Here is a 24,151-nt window from a genome sequence, read left to right as displayed (position 1 = left end):
TAACCCAGCATCTCTTTAAGATGTGAGAGGATTTCGTTCCAATAGGGGTGAATAGTTGGGCAGTCCCACCAAATGTGTCTAAAGTCCCCCAACATGCCACAGCCCTGCCAACATCTATCGGACACCTGTGCGTATAGTTTCTTAAGCTTCTCGGGGTAGAGGTACCAGTTGTAGAGCAGCTTGTAGTGTGCTTCCCTGGCACCCATTGAGCAGTTATTCTTGGATATGTCCTGATATAGATCTAGCCAACGGTCCTCCCCCACCGAGATGCCCAGTACCTGTTCCCAGAAGGGGATGTGTCGAGGGGTCGGCACTCTCTGCGCAGCGGCTATTATAGAATACAGCGTAGTAATACTGCCCCTTGTCACCCGCCCCTTTGCACAAATCTCTCCATTGGAAGCAGATATCTTGTGGCTGACTCCCGCATATGCGGCTGTGAGACCCAATGCACCAACTGAGTGTAATGGTAGTGTTCGAACTGAGGGAGCTGAAAATCTCTGCAACAGTTATTAAACGTACGGAGTTGGTCCCCATGATATAAATCTGCTATTTGAAAGCAGCTCCCTTCCCTCCACCTATCAAAGGGCCCAGAAGCTTCCCCTGGGGGGAATGCCTTGTTAAAGTGGATGGGGGTATGTGGTGAGAGGAAGGATGTAATCTCGTAGGTTCTTGTTACCTTGTCCCACACTTTAAGGGTAGTGGCGGTGGGTGTGCTAATGTATGTGTTTTGTGGCCGTGCCCCCTTGGGCTTCCATGGGACATCACACAAGGTCTTGCCCGTCACCACCCTATCCATATGAAGCCACAGCTTTTCTGACTCTCAGAGGGACCATTCAGCTAATACACGCAGCTGTGCAGCTCTCTAGTACTGAAGGAGGTCAGGAAGAGCTAATCCTCCCTCTTCCTTTGAGGGCACCAGTACTTTATTTGATACTCTAGCTCTTGTTCCCTGCCAAATGAACCTTGTGAACATCATCCAGGTCTCAGCAAGGAAATCTGGTGGTATATCAATAGGGAGGCTTTGAAAGAGATAGAGAAATCTGGGGAGCACTGTCATCTTAATGCAATTGATGCGCCCCAGCCAAGACAGCCACAGCGGAGACCACCTCTTAAAGTCTTCTCGTAGTGACTTATTCAAGGGGGGATAATTGGCTCTGAACAGATCAGACAACTGGGGAACAATTCGAATACCCAAATATGTGATTTCTTTTTTAGCCCACGTAAATGGGGTCAAGAAGGCTACCTGGGTCATTACCCCTGTGGGCATCAACAGGTTAAGAAAATATGATTTCCCCACGTTTACTTAAAACCTGCCACCTGCTCAAAGAGTGTCAACTCCTCTTGAATTACCACGAGGGATGTGCAGCGTTCAGTGACGAATAATAAAATGTTGTCAGCAAATAAGGAAATTTTATGGTGGTTGGAGCCAAATTTAATGCCTGGAAATGCAGGGCAAGCTCTCACCCACACTGCCAAGTGCTCAACACTCAGCGCAAAAAGCAGCAGGGAAAGAGGGCATCCCTGCCTCGTGCCCCGTGATAGATCAAAGAATTCCGAAATGCAGGAACTGGGGCATGAGTAATTGCTCATTACCATTGTTATAAATTGTTACCCGAATCCAAAATGTCTCATGGTTGCCACCAAAAACATCCACTCTACTCTATCAAATGCCTTCTCAGCGTCAAGCGCTAATAAAAGTGCTGGGACCTTTTTCTTCTGAACCTTTTCCATCAAATGGATGACACGTCGCAGATTATCCTGTGTCTAGCACCCCTTGATAAAGCCCGATTGGTCCGGATGTATCAGCTCTGGCATCACATCCTCCATCCTCTGCGCCAGGATTTTAGAGTATAATTTGGCGTCAAGATTTAACAGGGCAATGGGTCGATATGAGGCGCACAGCTGAGGGTCCTTTCCCGCCTTGGGTATTAGAGTGATCAGAGCCTCCCCCATAGATGGGGATACCGCTCCTTCCCCTTGTATATTATTAAACAGTGCAGCGAGCTATCCTGACAGTTCCGCACCAAAAGCTTTGTAGAAGTGGGCCGTAAAGCCATCAGGGCCCGGGGCCTTATGCAGGGGAAGGGCGTCTGTAGCCGCCTGAACCTCCTCCACTGTAAATGGCTCCGCTAGCATTTCATTAGTCTCCTGAGAGACCTGTGGCAGCTGGGTATTTCGCGGATAGGTTTCTTGAGTGTGAGAAGGTGGGTGATCTGAGTGATAGAGACGGTCGTAAAACTTTCTAACTGCCCTCGCTTTCCCCTCTTCCATGAGGTGTTCTCCGAGCTCGTCGGTGACTTGCTCTATGTAGTCCTGGGCCTGTTTGGCTCGAATCTGTCTTGCCAGGGGAGTACCTATCTTGTTGCCCTTGTCATAATGGGTTTTCTGAAGTCTCAGCAGTGTCAATTCTGCCCTGTTTGTATAGATAGCTTGTAATTTACCTTTGAGGGACACCACCCTCCTTTGGGCTTGCCAGGTCGGGGAGAGCTTATGGTCTCGTTCAGCTATCTTAAGTTCACTTTCCAAAAGAAGTTGGTCCTTAGCCTTTAATCGGTGCATCGCGGACACTAAGGAGATGCATTTGTCTTTGATGACTGCTGTAAAGGCATCCCAGAGTGTATGGGGGTTAGTATCTTCCACCCTATTATGTTGGAAGTATTCCCTGATCGTTAACCACAGATCGTTACGAGATGCTGTGTCACGGGTGAGTACATTGGGAAAGTACTAGCGCTTGGTAGAGGTACGTGCTAGGGACCAAGCCAGGAATCAAAAATCCCCAATCGGCGGATGGTGGACTTCACCGATCTGGCAAAAGTACTTGTCTGTGATCTCTGTGGATGTGTCGTGTCTAGAACTGAGTCCCAAACCAGGTTAAAGTCTCCCATTAAAATTATTTCGCCCTCTGCATAGCCCTCCAGTTCTCCCAGGAACAGTAACAGAAATTGGGTTTGACCGCTGTTAGGGGCGTAAATAGTAGATATCGTACACATTTTCCCTTCTAGGCTGCCTTTTACCATTAAGTATCTTCCCTCTTCATCTTTCTTGGAACCTGTTTCCCTGAAGTGGACCGATCTGTGAAACATCAAAGCTACCCCACAGTGCTTCGTTGGTGCTGAAGCTAAAGAAATCTGAGTGTAGTGTTTGTGATGGAGACGATGTCCCTCCCCCCTCTTCAAATGTGTTTCTTGTAGGGCCACAATGTCATAATGGTGATCATCAAAGTACTTTCTCAATTGCAACCGCTTCTTGGGGGAATTAAGTCCTTTCACATTCCATGAAAGTGGTTCCAGCATCATCTCCCTGAAACAGAAACGCTCTCACCTAGACCCCTGATATTATCTCTAATACCCTGCACCTTGAATCCCATCCTCCCCCCTTCGGAACTCCAAGCCTGCTTTGGGCTTTCCACATGACTCTTTGAATATCAAAAGGGATGGTAAACAATGAACAAACCTAAGGAACATCTCAGAAGAGATATAGAATCATAGACTTGACAGTATAGAGCAACAAACTTCCTTACACACTTTTGTGGACAGGGTCCAAATCCACCTCCCCTCCCCCCCCAAGCCTCATCAAACCAGAATACATTTTAGCGGAGGAGCCCCCCAAACCTCCAGAGACCAACAGGAGCAGAGTGTGTCCGAATGTCATGCAGAGCTGAGGCCTTTATCATGCTTCTCACGTCCACACCTTCACCCCAGGGGAAGGAGCCCCCCGTCATTCCATCTCCATCGAAGCGCCCATCTGGGGTTGCACTCCAGCTCTCTCCAGTGGAACTCTGGGGTCCTCCCCGAGGCCGGACCTCCAGGCAATGTTACCTTCTGGGGGTCTTCCTACCCCTCCTCTGTTGTTTCCATTGGTCCGTTGACATGGAAGGGATATCCTCTCCTCGCCCAGCTCCAACCGCGACGCCGGCGTCACCCCTCTCTCCTCCAGACTCTAGGCCCATTGCAGCTGCCGCATCATCCACAGCTGTGAAATGGCACGCCCTATTGTGGAGTTCGAACGCCATACCAAAGGGAAAGGTCCAACGATATCTTATGTTCCTCTCTCTCAGAGCCTCTGTCCCCAGGCGGAACTGTTGCCGTCGTGCCAGGGTTGCTGGAGCTATATCCTGATAGAGGTAGCATCTTGCACCCTGGAAGGAGAAAAAGTCTTGTTGTCTTGCCTTTAATAGAGTTTGATCCTTCACCTTGAACGAGCTCAGTTTAGCCAGAATGTCTCTAGGTTTTCTCCCTTCGCCCGCAGCTCTACTGCCCACGGGGTGCACTCGTTCCACTTGCACCTTCGGTTGATCCTCTCCCAGAAGGGTGGAAAATAGCCCAATCACAAAGGCCTCCAGATCAGTCCCCTCGGCTCCCTCCTCCAGACATCTCACCCTTATGTTGTCTCTGCGTGCACGATTTTCCAAACCTTCGCACTTTAATGTGGCGAGGTGTAGCTGCGCCTTAATATTCGTAACCTCAGTCTCTACCGGGACAACTTTCTGCTGTAAGTCCTGCAAATACATTTCCAAATCTATAGTACGGGCCCCTACCGAGTCTACATCTGTTTGAAGTGCGGATAGTTTCCCATTTACATCTGCTTGGAAGGCATCCAGCGTCGCTCTAATATCCGTCGTAAGCTCCTATCGCAGCTCGGCTTTGAAAGTGCAAAGGGAGGACAAAAGGTCCTCCTTTGTGAGCGTCATCTCTCCCCCCTGTGCCTGGTCAGCGCTCTCCACTCTGGCCACAGAAAAGTAGCTGGAGACTCTGTTGGCCTGTACCTTTTGCTGTGGCATAGGCGTCTGTCAGGGACGGGGCCCCAGTGCTTGTTTGTAGGCTCTCTCTCCCCCTCAGAACTGCTCTCCTTCTCATAAGGGCCCTCCTCTAGTCCTTTGCCCTCGTCTCACTGCCCACTTCTCAAGGGGGAGTTATGTGTCTCTCCTCTCCCCCTGCATCTCATTTGCTTCCACTCATTCCAGGTGTCTCTTGCCCCTTGGGGGTGTGGCCCCCTCTTTGGAGTGTCCCTCTGCCAGTCGCCTGTGGTCGCACCGTTGGGCCCTATTGTCTCAGGGCCCCACTCGGGTGGGTCTCCCTAGCTCGGTGCTCTTCGAATTGGCCTCCCTCTCCCCGTCTCGGCTCTTCATGCGCGGAGCTGCGCCGTCGTAGCACTGGGCTTGCTCCAAAAATATTTTCCGGGGGAGACCATCCTGTTAGTTCCCCGATTTCACTGGTGGACAAGGGGGTTATTTGTGGGGGGCAGCCACCCTCTCCGTTTCAGGCCGCCGTCCCAAGCTCCGCAAAAACGGTCCTTCCTGGGCACATTGCCGCTCACCTTAATGGAGCTCTTCCCAGCTCCGCGCAGCTCTGCAGGGGGAGACACCTCTCTCCCCTGCTCCTTGAGGCCCGCAGCTCTCATCTCCATGTCGGGGATCAAGTCCCCTGTCGTCTCCACTCGGCTCCGTCCCGGCCGCCCCTAGGCCACAAGGCCGCACTCCGAAGCGAGCCACACACTCGGCCGGCGGGCTCCTCTTCGTGCGACACACATCTCACGGCTGGCAATCTCGACGGAGTCTCCCCTTCCGGGGGCTTAGAGGCACTCCACCAGGTCAGGGGGAATCATTTTGCGCCCCTTCACCTTCTCAATAAATCGGGCCTGGGGAGATTTAGATGGAGCCGATGGAGCTCACGTCCGATCAGCCATGTTAGTTGGCCCCGACTCCAGCAATCCTTCTTAAGATTGTTGATGACTCCATTTAGTATCTGCATATTGCATAGCTGTGAATCATGTCTTCTTGTATTTCATTATCTATCCTCGGCATTTGATACCATAGCCAATGTCATCTTACTCATTATTCTTAAAGAACGTACGGGCTAAAAAAGATATGGTATAAACTCGTTCAGATCATGTCTCTGCACTCACTTCCAATGAGTGTGGATATCAAGCTCTTTTTCTTCTCTATGTGCAGTCTGAGAAGGCTTTGTGCTGACTCATTTATTACTAAACCTATAAAAGGAACATGGGAGAACGGCTGCAAAAACATGCAGCCTTGCAGTCGTTTTCTACCAATACAGAGATTTACAGAACACTTGACTACCCCAAAGCCTCCCAAACATTGGCTCTCATTACAACATTGGCGGTAAATCCCACTTACCGCTGCGCAGAAGACCGCCAACACACCGCCGCAGCCGAGGAATTCCGCCACAGCTATTATGACCCACAGTTCGGAATCCGCCAAAATCGAGACACCCACACAAGTCCGCCACACCAAAGGTCAGTGATAAACTGGCGAAAACAAAACCTCCACCGTCACGCCAACAGAAATACGCCCAGACTACCACGACCCATCCATTGGCGGTACACACCGCTGCGCTCAAAATGCACACACAAATACAAAACACAGCCACATTGGACAATTCCAAATATCCAAAACTGATACATATACACACACCACTCCCACACACCCAAAACAATATAAAACACACACCCACATCTCCCACAAACCCTTAAGATAACAATTCACAAACGAAAGCCAGAGAGAGACAGCACCAGCAACAACACCAGCATCCACAGGCACACAACACCATCACGCACATAACTTCCACGCGCCTCACACAACACCCCACTACATATCAGCACACTTATCACCCCACACACCACCCCATGGCACAGCAAAGACACCCCAGGTTCTCGGAGGAGGAGCTCAGGGTCATGGTGGAGGAAATCGTCCGGGTAGAGCCACAGCTATTCGGATCACAAGTGCAGCACACCTCAATTGCAAGGAAGATGGAGCTATGGCGAAGAATAGTGGACAGGGTCAACGCAGTGGGACAACACCCAAGAAATCGGGAGGACATGAGGAAGAGGTAGAACGACCTACGGGGGAAGGTGCATTCCGTGGTCTCCAGACACCACCTGGCAGTTCAGCGGACTGGCGGCAGATCCCCACAACTAACAACATGGGAGGAGCAGGTCTTGGCGATTCTGCCTCCTGAGGGCCTCGCAGGAGTAGGTGGAGGAATGGACTCCGATAAGTCAAATCTTACCTATTACATCCCCCACCCTACCTGCATGCCAGCACATACCCCCACCCTCACCCCCAGCACTCCAACTCCTCACAAATGTCCCAACATCACAAACCACACATCCCAACACCAAACCCTGCATGCAACAACAAAGCATGGACACCCATCAGTAAAGCATGCCCACTGCACATACCCATACACCCCCCTAAACCATCATCACACGAGGTCCCACACAGGAATGCAAGCACTGGGGTTCACGGTCACCCACCCATTGCACACCATGACACACACAGATGTAATAACCATCCTTTTAGACCCCTGCAGGACCCCTACCCAACGTCACCAGACAGGAGGGTCCACACATGTCCACACCACCAACAGAAGAGGCCCACAGTGCTGACAGCACCTCTGTCCAACTGGATCGAGATGACCAGCCCGCCCCATCGGGGACCTCGGGACAATCGGTTGCCCACACACAGTCACCGGCCACTACAGAGCTTCCCCCCTCTGGATTCACCAGCACAGCACCCACCCATCGGGCCCATACCTCCGTCCCCAGGACACGTCAATCAGCTGTGTGTCCACCACTACAGGGAACCCAGGCTAACCCACCACCCCAACAACAACAGGGACCTGGGGGCAGTGGTAATGGGCACACGGTCCAGGGGACGGAGGCCCAGGAACACAGCGGAACTGGGAGGGCTGCTGTGAGACAGGAGGCGGACAGGCCAAGGGAACCCATTCTCCACGAGGCCCTCTCCTCCATCATGGGAGCCTACCACCACTCCCAGGAGACGATGGCAACAGTACTGGCCAAGTTTCAGGAGACCCAGCTCCTGCAGGAGGAACAGTATATGGGCTTCAGGGAGGAACTCAGAATCATCAACTCCACCCTGGGCGCCATCGTAGGGGTGCTGAAGGAACTCGTGAACACCAGGAGGGACACTGTGGCACTACAAGGTGCCCCTGACACTAGCCTGGACGATGAACTGCCCAACACCTCCGCCGGCGCTAGTGGACAGGACGCCCCGCCACGGGACCACCACACCAGTACCACACCCCCTGCAGAGGCAGAACCACCTTGCAAACGGTCCCTGAGATCCAGGAACAAGACAGAGAACGATGCCAAGAGCCCCGCCAAGAAATGAGACCACCCTGATTGTCATCCTACTGTCCCACTTTGTCACCCTGTCCATCCTTAAACTGCCCCAGCTCCACTTCCTATGCCCATATGGGCAATGCACCTGTGAGACTAATAGACTGGACTCTCCCATGGACATTCCCCCACCATCACCCCTCACCATTTTACTACCCCCTCCAGTATTGAGCACTTAAATAAACACCCTTAAAGCACAAAACAATCTGGAGTCTGTCTGTGATTTCTGAATACTGTATTAGCAATAACTGTGTCAAAAAGCTTTTTTCATTTGTAATGTCAACATACCTATGTCACACAGCTCTAGTCCATGAGGAATCAAAGCAGATGTCACACAGTGGGACCCACATCTGTGAAATTGTAAGGGAAAATGACAACTCAGTGAACATACACTGGGTGAAAACGACAGACAGTAGAGAGGCAGTAGTGTTTAAGTACATGTAGTAGGCAGGTCTGTACTCTTACCTGTGTCTCACTGGAAATATTGCTGGATCACTGAGTCCCTGTTGTTCATGTCTTCTTCCTCTGCTTCCTCATCTTCACTGTCCACAGGCTCCACAGCTGCCACAACACCTCCATCTGGACCACCCTCCTGCAGAAAAGGCACCTGTCGTCGCAATGCCAACTTGTTCAATCACTCGATACCTGATCTTCGTCAGGAGAGGACCTACAATGCAAGTGCTGCTGTGACCTCGGTCTGGAAGAGACAATGGCTCGAGTGTCTGAGGAAAGGGCCCCTGCCTTCACATTGGAGGAGTTGGAGAAACTCGTGGATGGGGTCCTCCCCCAGTACATGCTACTCTACGGTCCTCCAGACAAACAGGTAAGTACACAGGGAGCATGATGTATGGGCTATGCCTGTGTGGAGAGGGCTGGATGTAACAAGGAAGGGGGAAGAGTGCAGCGTGCATGAAACAACAGTGAATACATGTGCCACATGGCAAGGGTAGGGATGGAGGCCAAGCACTTTGACGGTGCAGTTGGTAATAACTTTCTCTTCCCCCTGTACAATTCATGTAGGTCAGCGCCCACCAGAAAAAACATATTTGGTGTGCCATGGCCAAGGACGTCCGGACCCTGGGGGTCTACCACAGACAGAGCACCAACTGCCGGAAAAGATGGGAGGACATTCCCCGCTGGAGCAAGAAGACGGCGGAGGCTCAGCTGGGGATGGCCTCCAAACGTGGGAGGGGTACCCGACACACCATGAGCCCCCTGATGTTCAGGATCCTGGCGGTGGCGTACCCGGAGTTGGATAGCGCTTGAGGGCATCACAGCAGCCACAAGGGGGTGAGTACACTCGCATTCTGCTGACTTTGCGCGCAGTGTAGGGGTCTAGGTGGGGGAGGTGGGCTGTGGGTTTGCCTAGGCCAGGGCGAGTTCTGTAGGCAAGGTCCCTCCATAAGGCAGGCCATGTGGCACCCCACCCCACCTCTGTAGAGTGCCAAGTACACCTAGTCATGCCCCTGTGTCACCTATGTGTGCAGATGTCGTCCATAGCCCTGTAGGCCATTTCTCAGGAATTGAACAGTGAAGCCCAAGAGCGCAGCATAGTGCAGGGGGCTTCTGTGTCTGTTGTGTCCGCCAACTGTAGCGGTAATAGATCCCCCCCCCTTTTTGTGGTCTCCCTGTTCTTGTGTGCATTAGCATCATCAGGCAGAGGAGCAGTGGCACCAGAGCACCAGGGGGCTGAATCCCTCATGGCCATGGAGGGCCACACTACGGAATCGGACTTCACCAGTGGGACGGAGGGCGAAGGGAGCTCCACGGCAGGGACAGGAGCTGAGACCAGTGACACAGACTCGTCCTCTGATGTGAGCTCCCTTGTGGTGGCTGCAACATCTGTGCCACCACCATCTCCAGGTACAGCTGCCACCCCCCCTTCCAGCACACCCCTCCCAGCATCCCCTCAGCCTTCGCCTGTGCCCGCTCACCCGGGAGAGTGGGCATCACCTTCGCCCCAGGCACCTCAGGCCCTGCCCCAGTCACCCCTGCTGCCCTCAGTGAGGAGGCCATTGACCTCCTCAGATCTCTCACTGTTGGGCAATCTACCATTTTGAATGCCATCCAGGGTGTTGAAAGGCAGTTGCAACAAACCAATGCATTCCTGGAGGGCATTCATTCTGGTCAGCGAGCTTTTCAGACTCTGGCCTCAGCACTGATGGCAGCCATTGTCCCTGTGTCTAGCATCCCCCCTCCAACTTCCTCCACCCAGACCCAATCCCCTCTACCTCAGCCTATCCCAAGCACACCTAGAGACCAGCATGCACATACGTCAACACACAAGGGAAGCTCAGGCAAACATAAGCACCACACATCCCATAGGCACTCACGCAAGCATCACACACATGCAGACATACCAACATCCACTGCCTCCACTGTGTCCCCCTCCTCCTCGTCTCCCTCCTCCGTCCCTGTCTCGTCTACACTCACACCTGCATGCACTACCTCTACAGCCACTACATCCCTCTCCAGCACACCCACCACCACACCCCGCTCACATGCAGTCACCACCCCCACTACCATTCACACGTCCCCTGTGTCCTCTCCCAGTGTGTCTGTGATGCCCCCTCCCAAAATACACAAACGCAGGCACACACCCACCCAACAGCCATCCACCTCAAGACAGCCTCCAGCGCATGCACCTTCACCCAAAGTCAGCAAACAAACACCTCCTACAACCACCACCTCTTCCTCGACTCCCATACCCCCTCCAGCTACTCGTCACAGTGTGTCAAAAAAACTTTTCCTGTCCAACCTTGACCTCTTTCCCACACCTCCCCCACCCCATCCATCTCATAGGTCCCAAACTAGCACCTCAGCCACAACATCTCCGGGACCAGTGGTGCCTGTAGTCACTGGAATCTGGAGTGCACCGGCCACCAGGGCAGCCAGTGTGGCACGGAGCCACAGCACAGACAGTCCCCCACCTGTGAAGCATCAGAAGTTGGCCAGTGCCCTGCGGGAGAGGGGGAAGACTACAGCCACCAAAGCCGCTCCCAGGGGTCCCGGTGGGAGTGTGGAGTCAGCTGTGACACCTTCCAAGGTGGGGAAGGGCCACAAGAAACCCGGCAAGTCTGGGAAGAGCAGCACGGCGGAGAAGACTGCCATCATCCCCGCTGCCCAGGAGGCCACTGCCAGCACCAGCCCAGCTGCCCAAGAGGCCAGCACCAGCCCAGCTGCCCAGGAGGCCACCGCCAGCACAAGCCCAGCTGCCCAGGAGGCCACCGCCAACACAAGCCCAGCTGCCCAGGAGGCAGCTGGTCTGAAACCCAAGAAACCCGGCAAGTCTGGGAAGAGCAGCACAACGGAGAAGACCGCCATCATCCCCGCTGCCCAGGAGGCCACCGGCAACACCAGCCCAGCTGCCCAGGAGGCCACCGCCAGCACCAGCCCAGCTGCCCAGGAGGCCACCGCCTGCACAAGCCCAGCTGCCCAGGAGGCCACCGCCAGCAGCAGCCCAGCTGCCCAGGAGGCCACCGCCTGCACAAGTCCAGCTGCCCAGGAGGCCACCGCCAGCACAAGCCCAACTGCCCAGGAGGCCACCGCCAGCACAAGCCCAGCTGCCCAGGAGGCCACCGCCAGCACCAGCCCATCTGCCCAGGAGGCCACCGCCAGCACAAGCCCAGCTGCCCAGGAGGCCAGCACCAGCCCTGCTGCCCAGGAGGCCACCGCCAGCACCAGCCCAGCTGCCCAGGAGGCCACTGCCAGCACCAGCCCAGCTTCCCAGGAGGCCACTGCCAGCAAAATCCCAGCTGCCCAGGAGGCCACCACCAGCAAAAGCCCGCTGGGCCATGAAGGACCACCAGCAAAAGCCCCACTGGGCCATGAACGACCACCAGCAAAAGCCCCACTGGGCCATGAAGGACCGCCAGCAAAAGCCCCGCTGGTCCATGAAGGACCGACAGCAGCTGAGTCCCTGCAATGGAGACCGCCGCCTCAAGCACCGCTGAACAGGGCTCCGCCGTTTCATGCACCGCTGAACAGGGCACCGCCTTCTCAAGCACCGCTGAACAGGGCACCACCGTCTCATGCACCGCTGAACAGGGCACCGCCGTCTCATGCACCGCTGAACAGGGCACTGCCACCTCATGCACCGCTGAACAGGGCACCGCAGTCTCAAGCACCGCTGGCCCATGAGCGCCAAGGGCACTGACGCTACTGAGTCCGTCACGGGGTGAATGAAGCACTCTCGGCACAAAGCCCCCTCCAGAACCAGCACCTAAGCCACAACATCTCCGGGACCAGTGGTGCCTGTAGTCACCGGAATCTGGAGTGCACCGGCCACCAGGGCAGCCAGTGTGCGCTACTGAGTCTGTCACGGGGTGAATGAAGCACTCTGTGCACAAAGCCCCCTCCAGAACCAGCACCTAAGCCACAACATCTCCGGGACCAGTGGTGCCTGTAGTCACCGGAATCTGGAGTGCACCGGCCACCAGGGCAGCCAGTGTGGCACGGAGCCACAGCACAGACTGTCCCCCACCTGTGAAGCATCAGAAGTTGGCCAGTGCCCGGCGGGAGAGGGGGAAGACTACATCCACCAAAGCCACTCCAAGGGGTCCCGGTGGGAGTGTGGAGTCAGCTGTGACACCTTCCAAGGTGGGGAAGGGCCACAAGAAACCCGGCAAGTCAGGGAAGAGCAGCACGGCAGAGAAGACCGCCATCATCCCGGCTGCCCAGGAGGCCACCGCCAGCGCCAGCCCAGCTGCCCAGGAGGCCACCGCCAGCACCAGCCCAGCTGCCCAGGAGGCAACCACCAGCATAAGCCCAGCTGCCCAGGAGGCCACCGCAGCACAAGCCCAGCTGCCCAGGAGGCCACCGCCAGCACAAGCCCAACTGCCCAGGAGGCCACCATCAGCACAAGCCCAGCTGCCCAGGAGGCCACCGCCAGCACCAGCCCAGCTGCCCAGGTGGCCACCTCCAGCACCAGCCCAGCTGCCCAGGAGGCCACCACCAGCAAAAGCCCCACTGGGCCATGAAGGACCGCCAGCAAAAGCCCCGCTGGGCCATGAAGGACCGCCAGCAAAAGCCCTGCTGGGCCATGAAGGACCTCCAGAAAAAACACCCCCGCTGGGTCATGAAGGACCACCGGCAAAAGCCCCACTGGGCCATGAAGGACCACCAGCAAAAGCCACGCTGGGCCATGAAGGACCACCAGCAGCTGAGTCCCTGCAATGGAGACCGCCGCCTCAAGCACCGCTGAACAGGGCTCCGCCGTCTCATGCACCGCTGAACAGGGCACTGCCGTCTCAAGCACCGCTGAACAGGGCACCACCGTCTCATGCACCGCTGAACAGGGCACCGCCATCTCGAGCACCCCTGAACAGGGCACCGCCGTCTCATGCACCGCTGAACAGGGCACCGCCGTCTCAAGCACCGCTGGCCCATGAGCGCCAAGGGCACTGACGCTACTGAGTCCGTCACGGGGTGAATGAAGCACTCTGGGCACAAAGCCCCCTCCAGAACCAGTGGAGAAACACATCCACTTCCTCTCTCCTTGGCAGGATGAAACACTCTGGGCACAAGGCCCCCTCCAGAACCAGTGGAGACTGTCATCCACTACCTCTGTCCTTGGCAGGATGAAGCACTCTGGGCACAAGACCCCTCCAGAACCAGTGGAGACTGTCATCCACTACCTCTGTCCTTAGCAGGATGAAGCACTCTGGGCACCATGCTCCCTCCAGAACAAGTGGAGAGATCCATCCACTACCTCTGTCCTTGGCAGGATGAAGCACTCTGGGCACAAAGCCCCCTCCAGAACCAGTGGAGAATCAAATCCACTACCTCTGTCCTTGGCAGGATGAAGCACTCTGGGCACAAGGCCCCCTCCAGAACCAGTGGAGACTGTCATCCACTACCTCTGTCCTTGGCAGGATAAAGCACTCTGGACACAAGGCCCCCTCCAGAACCAGTGGAGACTGTCATCCACTACCTCTGTCCTTAGCAGGATGGAGCACTCTGGGCACAAAGCCCCCTCCAGAACCAGTGGAGAATCACATCCACTACCTCTGTCCTTGGCAGGATGAAGCACTCTGGGCACAAGGCCCCCTCCAGAACCAGTGGAGACTGTCATCCACTACCTCTGTCCTTGGCAGGATGAAGCACTCTGGGCACAAGGCCCCCTCTAGAACCAGTGGAGACTGTCATCCACTACCTCTGTCCTTAGCAGGATGAAGCGCTCTGGGCACAAGGCCCCCTCCAGAACCAGTGGAGACTGTTATCCACTTGAGAGACTGTGGCTTTGCAATTTTTTCCGCCGGCCTGTTGGCGGTCTTACCGCTGCTTTATCACCGTCCGCCACGGTTGTAATGACCACCATAGTAAGCTGCCTTTCAAACATTCACAACTGAATGATAAATATGAAACGTAAACTGAATCCCACAGAAAAATCGAATTCCTTCTGCTCTGTAGAACTTTAATTAAACTGACTGAAAGACCTGACCAAGATTGACACACATCATGCAAGAGGATCCGTTCAGCCAAATCACTTCCATCACCCTAGACTCTAAGCTTAGCTTTGACACAAGCACTTAGGCCCAGATTTATACTCTGTTTACACTGAATTAGTGTCAGTTTTTTACGCTAATTCAGCACAAACCTAACTTCATATTTATATTTTGACGCTCGACTAGTCTAACATTAAAATATTGGAGTTAAAGTCATTTTTTGGATGCGTGAAACCACCTTGCGTCAATGAGATGCAAGGTGGGCTTTCCCATCCAAAAAATAACTGTAATGCACTAGCGCCTTACTTATCCTCCTGAGCAAAAATGGGAGGAAAGGGGCCTAAATAATGGTACTAAGCCTGCTTAGCGTCATTATTTAACACCTGTGTCTGGGCAGATGTTAGGGGACCTGTGGACCCATTTCCATAGTCAAACACCATGGAAAGAGCCCAACGGTGCCATCCACAAGCCCCAGGAACAGCCCCCCCACACCAGAGGAACACCACAGGATGGTGGACCCCATCCCAGGTAAGTATGGGTAAGTATTTAAAATAAAAATGTAAGTGCCATTGGGGGTCCTGAAATGGGCTCCCCTACATGGCACTGGGTGCAATGGCCATGCCCAGGGGACAATTGTCCCCTCTGCTGGCCATTGGGGTGGTGAGCATGATAAAAGACAGGAGTTATGTGGCATGGATGGTTTTGCTTCATAAAATGATGCTAGGCTGGTTAGAGCAATCTTTTTTTACTCTAACCAGCCTAACATCATTATTTGGTGCAAAGCACCATTCTCCCATACTGCCACCCCCTCCCGGCTAACGTCATTTATCATGAATGGCGCAAGCCAGCGCTTTACTTTTTGACGCAAAACTGCACAAATGCGGTTTTGCATCAAAAAGTATAAATCTGGGCCTAAATGAACAGCCAAACATGCCTTCTATCATCTTGCATCTTAAAAAAACATCAGATACTTCTTACCAAAATCAAATATAAAAAACCTAAATACATGAATTTAAATTTACAGACAGAATAGTGTCCATGGGGATGACTGAGGATATTCCTTATTCTGATGGTATTCGTCCATCAAATGTATAGATAACCTCTGCCCCAGAAGCAGCTATGAGTATAAATGCTATCCACCAGACTTTAATTTTGTTTTTGTTTTTCAAAAACAGACTACAAGAGTGGGAGTTTGTTTTTGAAAACAAAAACTAATGACCCTCAGAACGTCCTCTCAGCGTCGGGGGTCATTATTGTTTTACAGTTTTTAACAAATGATAAATGCTTGCTATAGACTAAACAAAATGAAATAAATGATTAGAATGTTAGAACAGTCCAGTTAATTGTATATGTATCAAGTTAGATTGTTAACAACAAGAACTAAGTAATGCTGATTACAGTACAGTGTGACAAATGGGTTTCACCAGAGTGAAATAAATGACGTGCTAGGTGTAGTGTACGAGGCAGACATTTTTTTTTCAGTGCAACAGCTAGTGACATTGGCCTGTCTATGTTACTGAGGGAAAGCATTCTACTCTTTAATTAGATATTGATGGACCTGGCCCTAACTTTTTGCCTCCTCCTCCTACTTTTTCTAACCTGTTTTTGTTCACTCTGAGTACTTTACCTCTGCTACCCGGTGCTAAAGTGCATATGCTCGCTGTCTAAATTGTACTGGTGATTGGTTTATCCATGATTGGGATATTTGATTTACTGGTAAGTCCCTAGTAAAGTGCATTATGTGTGCCCAGGGCCTATAAATCGGATGCTACTAGCGGGCCCGCAGCACTGATTGTGCCACTCATATGAGTAGCCCTGTAAACGTTGCTCAGACCTGCAGTGTATGTGTGTTCAGTTTTAAACTTCTAGTATGACCTGGCAAATATAGCCACTTGCCAGGCCCAAACCTTCCATTTTACTATAAATTAGTCACCCCTAATGTAGGCCCTGAGTAGCCCCATGGGCAGGATGCAGTGTATTTGAAAGGTCGGACATGTACTGTTGTGTTTTACCTGTCCTGATAGTGAAATACTGCCGCATTTGTTTTTCATCCTTGCAAAGCCTATCTCTCCCATACGGGAACATGGGAATTGCCTTTAAATGCCTTTTAAGTGCTGTTTCCCATTGGGAGCAGATAGTGAGGTGGAGTTTGGGGTCTCTGAAATTAAAATTTTAAAATACATCTTTTGGTAAAGATGGTTTTTAGATTGTCTGTTTGAAAATGGCACTTTAAGAAATTGGGCATTTTCTTGCTTAACCATTATGTGCCTCTGCTTGGATGCTGAATACACGTCTGGGTCCGACTGACAGTTGGGCTGTTTGTGAATTCACTCTAGACAGTGACAGAAAGGAAACTGAGGTGTGAACTGGATATCCTGATGAGTCTTCCTGGAAGAGGGGGGGAGGGAGAAGCTCACACCTGCAGTTTAAAGGGCTGTGTCTGCCCTCACAAAATACAGACTCTGACCCCCTGGTGTGTGTCTGGGGCAGGGCAAGGAAGAGGCACTGTCTTGTGCACTACTAAGACTTTCCTTTGTAGTTTGCCTACTTCAAAGGCAGAAATGAGTATAAGTATTGGACTTGTGACCCCACAACTTCAAATTGTTTTTGGATCAAGAGGAACCTCTGTCAAGGAGAATAGCTTGGTGCTTAAGGAGGTCCTGACACTCTGCCTGTTGTTTTGCTGGCCTGTGGCTGGTGCTTCTACCTGAAGAGGAAAAAGACTAGACTTTGCTTTCTGAAATCCTGCTTGTGAAGTTTCTGCAAGGGCTTGGACTGAGCTTGCCCACTGTTCTGAAGTCTCAGGGACATCAAAGACTTCATCTGCCAGAACCTGGGCCCTTCTGCTGACTTGCTAAGTAGTGCCAAATTCAGTCCCTGGGCCTTTAGAAGTGGAAACCGGTAACCTGAGGGAAAATCCACGCACCACTGTTTGTATGTCAGAAACATTGATGCAGAGCCTGTCCCATGGCTGAAGATTCAACACCTCACAGCTGGAGAATTGACACAGTGCTTGTTCTCAACCCAGACCTTCTCACAGCACATCAGAATTTTCCACACATTGACCCTTGGTGTCAAAATATTCTGCATCACCACCAGATCTGAGGGTGATTGTCTGGAAATCGATGCATCCTTTCCCTGTGAAGAAAGAATCGATGCACGACCTCACTTGCGAGTAAGGAATCAATGCATCACTTACTTTTCTGATGCATGCTATTCCGTGCGGCTTTATTTTTGACCATATCAGGTACTTTGTGCTAAAACAACGCATCCATTGATTTCCATGGATTAGGACTCTTTTTACTTTAAAAATTCATATCTTTGCTTGTGTATGTTGGACTTCTGTAATTTGGTTCCTATTTTATTTATATAAATATTAGCCATTTTTCTAAACTGGTCATTCCGTGGTGTTTTCACAGTGTTGCTGTGTGTGTTTGTACAAATACTTTACACATTTCCTCTGAAATAAGCCTGACTGCTTGTGCCAAGGGGGGTTATCTGAGCTGTGTGTCTCCCTTACCCCGATTAGAATGAGGGTCCCTAAGTGCATATGGTGTAAACAGATTGCCAGACATGTGCAACAAGTGATTAGACGTTACATCAATTATGAATTGCTGGTCAGATAATATTTATTCATTTAAATTACAACACATCATAAATAACCACACTATCATTTTTTGTACAATTTATAGGGTTCTATTCTATTTAATATTATTCATTAAAAATGACTGGAGAAGAATCATTAGACAAGTGAAAAAAACACAAATATATTTTGTAGGTAATCCTCACTAGGTTGTAAAATTAACTAGGCTGTGAAAATGTATATTAAAAAATATAACATTTCTGCATGACTTTATTGATGCATGTAATTAAATGACCCTTAAAAATTACATAATCAACATCTTCCTTATCAGGTTTTAATATTATGTTTAAATTGATCGTTCACAGCCCTAATGAAGTGACGAGTGATCTGAGGATAAACATTGATAAATTCAAATAAATCAGTATTTTAATTAAAAAAGATAAAAGTTGCCTCCTGACTATGCATGTTTGTTTATACCCAGGATCTTTAATTCTAAAATGAGAAATATTTCTGTTTAAGGAAAACCATGCTGAGCTACTGACAAATTCCATCAGTGTACAATATTGACCACATCCATTAACAATACACTAGTACCCTATTCAAATATTTCAGGCAGGATAACTAGAAGAAATGTCATTAATAGCATTATCAATAAGGCTTCCAGTTTTCCGTTTTTACAAATGTTTACAGATATATACAGACCTAAAACAATCTATTTCCTGCCTGTGTGTACTTTTAAAAGCAGAAAAATGCAGACAATTGTGCTTCTTATTAGTGACACTCCTTGATGTCCTTCATGAACTCCAGACCAACTGCTAAGCAGATAGACACAATGGGGGTTTCAAAACAGGATACGATTTCCTTAAACACAGGCACATGTTAACAAATATTTGTACATAATGCTAATAGTTACCTGTCGGCGTAGTGTTTTGTTATGTTTGAGTGCTTAATTTGCTAAAACTAGCCAAGCATCAAAGTATGAATGCATGTTTATCAGTTAAATAAATGTGGAAATACAACATTTTGCGTCTCCATTTATTCTGAAAACATAAAATAAGTATAGATAAATTCCAATAAGAAAGCCAAGAAATAAATATGGATAAATACATATAGAAATGTTAGAAAAAGAAATACCATAAAACAGGGAGCCCTAGCACCCAAAGGAGCTTGTGCCCTCTAGCACAAATGACCTCGTCACACAAATACGTCTCTGCAACTCATTTTGAATTTCCATTCAACTAAGAGCTTTAAATATGTTTTGGTGATCCAACCATTTTGTCTTTATCAGCATATCCATTTCTGAAAACAAATATTTATCTATCAAATACATACAACTACTATTTTTGGCAAACAAAGTCAATTTCTAAATTTAATTTGTGAAGGAAGCATAATTTCTGCCTTCCAAATACCAGTTTTCAGTTTTAGCCAAGATGCAGTCCCCAAACATCAGCTTGTCATTTTCATCCGGTAATCAAATGTATAAATGCTTTACATGGACAAAATCTGACTCAAATCTCCAGGCTTTTCGATCACATGCCATCGATTCTCACAGTAATGCCAAGGATGCCTATAATATGCCAATATTTGTCACCATTATAACAGAGGTATCACTGTGCCAAGGCTGGTCATCATAATTGCCAGGATGTTCACAAAACATCAGTCATGGCCATTATCAGGTCAGGAGAAGTCACCATTATGCCTGAGATGGCCAAATGTAGGCTAATCATGCTAACAATGTCTCAGTGATTCCTGCTAGTATGGACAACTCGACCGAGAATGCCCAAACATGTCAAGGATGACAATTATTATACCAGAGCATCTAGGGCCAGATGTAGCAAACAATTGCGAGTCGCAAATGAGCCGATTCGCTATTTGCGACAGTGCAAAATCGGAAATGGGATGCAAAAACCCCATTTCCGACTTGCAAAAAGCGATGGGAGCCGTTTGCGAGTCGCATCATTTGCGACCCCATTTTGCGACCCGCAAATAGCAAGACGCAATTTGCGAATCGCAAAGCTTATGCAATTGCAACTCGCAAATTGCGACTAGTCGCAAAAAGCCCGGTTTGCATGTCCCATTTACCACTAACTCAGAGCAGGTGGTAACCATAACCAAAGCATAAAAGGAGACCCAGAAAGCATTTGGGTCACTCAAGATGGCAGAGATATACCTGATAGCAGTGAGGAGGAGAGTCCACGCCGCACAGCAGAGGAGGAGGAGGGGCCACAGACAGGAGAAGATATATAGAACAAGGCAGACTCTTTTTCAGCAAACTGAGGATGAGATATACGATAAATACCGCCTTAGCAGCGCAGCCATACTAGAATTAATTGATTTACTGAAACCACAGCTAGAACACCAGACTCTGCGTGGCTGCGCCATCCCTACGCATGTGCAAGTGCTATGCTCACTGCACCTCTTGGCCTCAGGGAGCTATCAGGGGATCATTGCTGTGGCAGGTGGGGTATCCCAAAGTGCAGTGTCAAGGTTCCTCAGGGCCTTCCTAGATGCCTTAGTCACGCACATGTCTCACTTCATATACCTACCAAGGAATGAGGCAGAAATTAACAGCACCAAGCTGGACTTTTACCGCATGGCCAACTTTCCCCATGTCATAGGGTGTGTAGATGGGACACACATTCAAATATGCCCCCCTGCAAATCTGGAACATATTTTCCGCAACAGAAAGTGTACCCACTCACTGAATATTCTGGTTGTTTGTGACGCCCATTATGTCATCACGGACATTGTAGCTAAGTTTCCAGGCAGTACCCATGACTCATACATGTTTAGGCATGGTGGGATACATCAACGCCTGGAACGTGGGAAATTTGGAGACGGATACCTCCTAGGTAGAGCTACAGACACCTTGCAGACATACACACAGGTCACTGTGCACAACAATCAGGACTTCCTAACAGTGTACTTTTTGTGCCCAACAGGTGACAGTGCATATGCTCTAAGGCCATGGATTATGACTCCGTTTTTAACACCCAGCAATGAAAGAGAGAGTCGATACAACAATGCACATAAGAGGACCAGGAACATCATAGAGCGCACCTTCGGACTCCTGAAAGCAAGATTCAGATGCCTCCACCGCGGTGGAGGTGCCCTCCAGTATACCCCCATTAAAGCATTCAAAATTGTGGTCGCATGCGCCATCCTCCACAACATAGCCACCCGACGTGGGCTACCTCTCACCCCTGCAGACCCAGATCCTGATGATGAAGAGCAAGAACAACCACATCGCCATCATGGGGATAGGAGTATAGCTAATCAAGGCAGACTGAGAGGGGAACACATCGCAACACAATACTTTGGAAGGTACGTGTCAACTCCAACCATACTCACCTATTGACCAAAAACTCCATTTGTTAAGTGGAACAAAAATAACTATTTTATTAGTGCAGAAATGAAACTATTTACAAGTACTGAATGTCCATGGGCATGAAAATACAAACCAGGCATGTGGCACATTGACGTCATGTGCCACTTCTAATGGTCCAGGGTGATCTCTAGGACCTTCTGGCCCTCCTGCCAGCCTGGCTGGTCCCTGGTGCTTCTGTGGTGCTCTGCCTGCTACTCCTAGGCACCCTGCTGTCAGTGGCAGAGACACTGCTCACTGTCGAGCCCTCCTCACTGTCCTGGGGTGTTTCCCCTGTGCCCCTAGACATATTCCGTGCCTCCATCAAGTCAATGATGTGGGTCAGACGTCCCAGGCCCCTAGCCACATCCCCAGTGAAATGGCCCATTTCCACTTGCAGCCCAACTGTCCTCCTCGACAGGCCTGTGGTGTTCATGGCGAGCCTGCCGATGGATGTGGCCATCCTGTCCAGTCTGTGCAGGAGCTGACGGTCCCTGCGCCGCCCACCCTCGGCCTGGGCCAGTAGTCCTCCCGCCAGTTCCCTCAGGGCAAGGGCAAGGTCCCCAGTGTTCGTGCAGATCATATCCATCCTTGAGTTCAGGTGCTGCATGCTGGCATGGTTATTGCGCACGAAGCGGTGCAGCACACCACTAATCCTCCCTAAAATTCGATTTTGTAGGCGATGACCATGCAGCAAATGTGCCTCACTGGTGCTGGGAGGTAGTTGACCGGATGCAGACTGCAGCCCTGATGTCCTGGACCTGTGACACCTGCACAGCGTTGGATGCCCTGTGATTTCCCGTGTCTCATCCCTGCCTGTTGCTGGGGCAGCCTCTTGGGATACTGTTGCAGCAGGTGTGGCTACTGCAGGGATGCTGTTGACCGTGCAGGTGGGAGTGCTGGTGGGTCCTGAGGTGTCCTCATGGGGCTGGCTGATTGGAGTAGTGGTGCTGTCTTGTTGGAGACCTGTGGGACATGGGGAACAGACTGTCAGTGTCTACTATCTTTTGCACACTTCCTAATAAACATTTGCCTATGAACTGCCTACTTGACTACATTTCCCATAATGCATCATTCTGGCGTTTGCTACCCTGAAATGGAGCTATCTTGGTTGTGCATGCCCCTGTGTACATGGTGGGTGGGGGTATGGCATTGATAGGGCTACAGGCATGTCACATGGTACTCACCGGTTGATGTGCTGGGCTCTGAGGTGTCCAGGTCCCCAAATCCAGAAACTGCCTCCTGCTCCAAGGTTTCCTCCACCCTTTCTTCCAGGGGTGTGGGTGGTGGCACAAACGATGGTCCCCCTCCTGTGCCTCTCATCTCCCGGAGCCTTTCAGCCACCCTCTCCTTGGTCCGGGAGCGGAGGTCATACCACCTTTTCTTGATGTCATCTATGCTCCTGTGGCTCACCCCCAGGGAATTTATCTTGTCCTGGATGTCCTGCCACAGCTGTTTCTTGGTGGCTTCAGGAACATTGAGGGCAGATTTTCCAAACAATTGGTCATAGTGCTGACAGCATTCGTCTGTCAGCACCTCCAGCTCCCTCTCAGAGAACTTCAGCTTCCTCTTCCTTGGAGTTCCTTCCATGGCAGCTGCTGTTTGTCCTGTGTGTAGTTCAGCAGTTATAAAAGGTTGTGGTCCTCCCTCCTCCCAGGTGTATTTGTAAACTTCCTGGCTGTGATGTCATCATCATGTGCCAGGAAGTGTTTCCAGAGTGCTCTGGAGTGGTTTCTGGAGTGTTCTGCTGCACCTGTAATCAATTAACAAGCTAATCGCAATTTGCGACATCCACTCGCTAATTGCGAGTTCGTTTTTTGCACACTCGCAAAAAGCGACCTCGCAATCGTCGGACTCGCACACTGCGTTGCGAGTCCGGGTGCGAGTCGCAATTTCGGCACTGTTTTTTTGCCTGCATTCCGATTTGCGACTCGCATTTTGCGAGTCGCACCAACTCGCAAATTCCGAGTCACAAATTCTTTGTTTGCTACATCTGGCCCCTATTGTGCCAGAAATCAACACAAATGTGCCAAAGATGAACCCAGTATGATTGGAAGCAGCATCTTCTTTTGACAACAAGTATAGCTTCCAGGAAGTAAAACTGTTTATCAAAAAGAGACATAGGTGGTCATTATAACATTGGCAGTGACTAATAAAGTGGCGGTATAACCGCCAACATGCTGGTGGTAATTACCACCAAATTATGACTATTGCGGTGATAGCTCCCATAAACAGCCAATATAACACACCATCCGCCAGGGCGTAAACACCACGCACCATGGCAGTAGGCATCCACAGCCAGGCGGAAGACAAGGTACCGCCCACCACATTATGACACAGCACACCACCACGATTTCCGGGGCAGTACCAATGCCATCAAAAGCCTGGTGGAAACACATCACAGAAGACCAAAGACTCACCAACAGAGACGTAGAGAAGCTCGATGCTGCCATGGATCTTAAACTTCAAGTCTTCCCGATGCTCTTCTATGCCGTGCTCCACCTGGAACACCGACGCCGACAAAGACGACAACGGTGAGTACAGCCACCTAGCACACAAGGGAGGGAGGGAGGCAAAGGATAGTGACACACACAC

This window comes from Pleurodeles waltl, chromosome 4_2, assembly GCF_031143425.1.
Source record: "Pleurodeles waltl isolate 20211129_DDA chromosome 4_2, aPleWal1.hap1.20221129, whole genome shotgun sequence".
NCBI lineage: Eukaryota > Metazoa > Chordata > Amphibia > Caudata > Salamandridae > Pleurodeles > Pleurodeles waltl.
This window is presented reverse-complemented; position numbering follows the sequence as displayed.